This window comes from Zonotrichia leucophrys, unplaced genomic scaffold, assembly GCF_028769735.1.
Source record: "Zonotrichia leucophrys gambelii isolate GWCS_2022_RI unplaced genomic scaffold, RI_Zleu_2.0 Scaffold_404_45876, whole genome shotgun sequence".
Classification (NCBI taxonomy): Eukaryota; Metazoa; Chordata; class Aves; order Passeriformes; family Passerellidae; genus Zonotrichia; species Zonotrichia leucophrys.
Genome location: NW_026992609.1, coordinates 29,530 through 34,310, shown reverse-complemented (window position 1 = coordinate 34,310; position 4,781 = coordinate 29,530).

Genomic DNA, 4,781 nt, shown 5'->3' with positions numbered 1-4,781 from the left:
GGAAGAAGCTTGGTGAATTCAGCAGCATCCAGTGGAAAATCCTTTTTTTGTTTGAGGGGGGTATTTTATTTTTTTTATTGACATTACAGAAGGGAGCCTGCCTTTGTTCAGGCACAGGGAGAGTGAGTGTTGAACCAAATCAACTTCCAACACAATGGGCCAACCCCCAAAGAGTCCAGTTTGTTCTGCTGCTTCCTTCACGAACACTCGTTGCCTGCCAGTTTGCATTATTCCCATTTATGCCCAAGACTAAGGAATTTAGATTGGGATTTTTGGAATTTTAATAGGGATTTTAGACTGCTGCTCAGTCTGGTAGCACCCATAACCTGCCTTGGGCTATTGAAAACAATGAGTTGGCATTACTCAATCTCTGTTCTGTTTCCATCTGTATGTTAGGAAATGTTTCTCTAAGCCTTGGTAGCAGTGATCCTGGTTCTAACTTGTGTTTTCAACAGGGAATTTCCTGTTTTATATTCTAAAGATTGATGGGGTTTCTCTATGTCGTTATAGGGGATGGAAAACCAGAAGGCTGAAGGCCCATCTGTCACGGAGCCGGTGAAGGAGAGGAACGGTGGCTCAAAGGAGCCCCAGGCCACATTGTCTGCTAGCAAACGGTACTGAGCACTTTCGTCAGATGTGACAAGGCACATGGCAAGCTTTACATGCCTCTTCCTCAGGAAAAACTTTCTGGCACAGATGACCAATGCCACAGATTGTCTCCTTTCCCTACAAATGCTCTAGGATAAAAAATGTCTACTTCAGCATTGTGCTGAACACAACTTCTCTGGAGGGGTTTCCACAGAAATGGAGAGACAAACAGACACCCATTGGCTGCAGCTCAGATGATCCAGTGCAGTAGCAAGGGCAGTGCTGTGGAGGCTGGGAGAGGGCCAAGTTTCTGCTGCCTGACTTGGGACAAGTAAATTCAAACAGGGGTTTTCTTTCATCTGAGTGGAGTCATTTTCAGATGGGTGTTTTGATGAGAATCTCAGTCTGGAAGCAAGATGCCATTCCACAAAGATGCAGTTTGCATCCATGTGGTTTGGCCTGGCGGAATCATGGTTTTCTTACCCTCAAACAGTACCAAGTTTGAGCAGTAAGGCAAGTCAATTCCTGAACAACTTCAGTCAACAGGTGTCTGAATGTGGACTTTTTGTCTTGATATTCCTGTCCTTCATGTAATTTGCTTGATGGACAGCATGTTTGGTTTATGTCCCCCTGTGCTGTAATCAGCATTTAAGACAGGAATTTGCTCCTTGCTGTCCCTTCATGGCAGTTGCAGAGTTGCTTGTACCTGTTCTCCTCTGATAGCAGAGGGGATTTATTTAGCTCTGTCCTGCTCAGCAGTGGCAGGAAAGTGACCACATGCCTCAGTAGCACAGCTAGCATCTTCCTGTGCTCATGGAAGAGACAGGTTGATCCAGGAGAATTGTTCCCAGTGGGGTTGTTAAGCTGTACATCTGGTCTCTAGGGAAGCAAATGAAATGTGAGCATAGTTCTGGAATGTCTGGCTTCTGTTTTTATCTCTCTTAGTGATTTTTTGAATCCTTCAAATATGGCCCTGTTCATCTGTTCAGATGCATCTGAGCTACTTTTCCAGATTGTCATGCCTGGTTGTAGAGACACTTCTCCAGAGTGATGAGTTCCCTTATTCTAAGACACGCATGTCCTTTATGAGGAGGCATTTAAACTTGGCAGTAGTGTCTCTCTTTCTCCACAAAGCAATGTGACCTGTGTGTCCCGGCAGCCATCTGAAGATAGATCAGATGCATCTCATCCTTGGTTTTCCTGAGTGAGCAGCAGTGAGAATGTCACTTGCAGATTGTCTCCCATAATGATTGTCATGAGGTCCAAGTTGTTCTTCAGAGACCCTCATGACTTTCCAGCTTGAAATCACATAATTAGGAAAGCTGCTCAAGATGTTTTGCTCACAATTAACTGAAGGTATTGTCTGTGGCTGCAGCTCTCTCCACAGAGAGCAGCAGCCACAAATTTTCCAGGCATTGTCCTGGGGAAGGATGTTAGAAGATCAGAGAAAAGAATGAGAAACAATTCTTATCTTCACTTGCTGTGCCTGTTGTTGTGAACATGTGGAATGTGATATGGAGATCTGTTTACCAAAGGGTAATTTCTTAATTGGCCACTGGTGATGGTGTTTTGGATTCCATTGACCAATCTGGTCTGTCTGTATCAGACTGTCTGTAAGGGTGGTGAGTTTCTGTATAGTATAGTATAGTATAGTATAGTATAGTATAGTATAGTATAGTATAGTATAGTATAGATTAATAAAGGGATTGTTCAGCCTTCTGGAATCATGGAGTCAATGCTAATTATTTCCACGATGGGGATGCCATACTACTATAATTATCACCACCAGGTTCTCATTTGGTTTTATTTCCCAGGGTGAAATCTCCCTCTGATGGACACCTCCTACACTGTGCAAAAGCCCAAGTCACGTCACCTCCAGCTGTGGAAGAAACGGAGCTGCTCCAGAACATTTACAATCTCCTGGAAGCCAAGGGGTTTCAGACAAGGATGGAAGGAGTGGAACTCCTCCAAGACCTGTGCAAAACCAGCCCCCAGCTCATCTCCACTAACATTGTCCAAGTATCTTCACTGCTCCTTTCCTTTAGCTCCTTTCCTAAGCCTGTAGCAGCAAAGTTAATTCAGCGTGTCTTGGCACTCCGTCCAGGCTGTTTGGGACACGCTGGTCCCTCTTACCCAGACAAATGTAATTCAGGTCCAGGCTTCAGGACAAGTTATTTCAGTCCAGCTGTATTTGTCTGGCAGGTGCCTATTGATGCTGTTCATCAGATGATGGCAGAACTTTCTGCTGTGTAACTGCTGCTCTCTCCTACTCCAGGTTGGGTGAAGTGAAGGGAATCCAGCCCCTGAAAGCATGGCAGTTGTTCTCTAGCCCAAAAATGGGTTTGCATAGGGAAGAGAAGTATCAGGCTTGGTTGGTTTAAACCCAGTTGTTTTTTTAAAGAATACTTCTATATACTCCATCTTGTCTTACACAGGCACAGCTCTGGCTACTCATTTCTATCCTTGTTCCTTTTCCTCTTGGTAAAGACAGTGCCTACCTTTCTTGGGGGGTCTTTTTTTCTCTTTGGAAAAGGAGGAAAACAGCTAAGGACTCATCTCTGCCTTCTCCTCCCAGTAGCTGCTTTTTCCTGGTGCCTGATAGTGTGGCTGTCAAGGGACTGAACCTGCTCTAATGAAAGCTGTACAGCACATTATATTTCAGAAGTCTATGTGTTACTTAGAGAAATGGTCTGGATCCTGGAAGAGTTGATCAGAGCCCTGCACTTCTCCAGACACAGGTTCTGAGACAAACAAAATAAAACTTACATCTCCTCCAGCCATAGTTTTGGCAAAATCATAATTGCCCTCAGTACTTAAGGCAACTGTATAGAAAACCAGGCATTGTAAACACCTGATTCCATTCAAAGCAAAGGTACTCTTTAGCATTAATAAATGGAATTGATTTAATGATTTATAGATGGAGAGAAACACCATAGGAACTATTCAAAAACTTCTTAAAAACAGAAGAAAATCTTTCAACCAGCATGAGGTTGGGCCACCATTGCAGTGAGTGGCCCAAAGGAAAACAGTGAAATTGTGCAAACGAGTGCTGCCCTGACAGAAAGGATCACTTTCATCTTTGACATTGCTGACTGCTACATCCACTCTTCAAACAAGGACATTTGAATCCAGCTTTCACATTGCTTGTTCTCTTCACAGATTTTTGATTATTTTGTCCTGAGAATATCTGACAGCCACAAGAAAGTGAAGCAGAGGGCACTGGACATGCTGGCTGAAATCACAGGAGCCCTGAAAGATGCCTTGAACCCAGTGATCGTTGGCTTGGTGGAAGGAATAACAAAGAACCTGAACTCAAAGGATCCCAGGTTTTGTGGGGCAGCTGTGAAAGCACTGGAAGAATCCATTGCTCATTTGGGTAAGGCTGAGCCCTGGCAGGGACTCTCCTCAGCTTCCTCTCTGTCTCTCCCGCACAAGAGAGCGCTGAGTGCCTTGACAGCTGCTCTTGTCTGTGGAACACTGCAGCTGACACCCACCAGAGGCTGTGCAGGTGCAGTCCTTGTGCACCATCCCCAACAGGCTGGAATGGGATCAGCATTTCCCAACAGTCCCAGGAGCCCTTGGCTCTGTGCTGCTTGTCTGAAGAGCAAGTCCTGGGCTACAGCTCTGCTACAGTTCAGAGGCAAAGGAGGTTTGGAGTTTGCTTGGGCCCCGTCTGACTTCCCAAATGAACAGCTTTGGTGTTGGCATGAAGGGACACTGACCCATCAGAGCTTCTGCAGAGCAGCCACCTGGGAGGCTCTACATTAGAGGCATTAGCTGCCTGTTTTCCACTTTTCTTCTTTGTCTTCTGTTTTCAAAGGGGAACTGATGATTCACCAAGTTCATTTCTTTATATCAAACAGGTATAAACCCAGCTGTCAATGATACCTTGTTCCACATGTTGATTTGCATGCGGCAAGATGGCCACAGCAATTAACTACAGAGGCAAGGGCTGCTGTAAATTCCCTTGCCACACAGATTTATGTCAGCTCTGAGAATGCTGCACTGGGGAAATATGCCTGAAAAAAGGAGTGTTGAAGAGGCAGGTCTTCAATGGGAGTTTCTCCTTTCTCCTCCCAGCTGCTCTGTGAACTCAGGAACTGCCTGACTCAGTGCCTTTCTGTGTCCCAAGTATGGGGCTCTTCCTTTTTGCTCTGGGATGCAAAACCTTTTCACTGCTTCCATGTGACTGA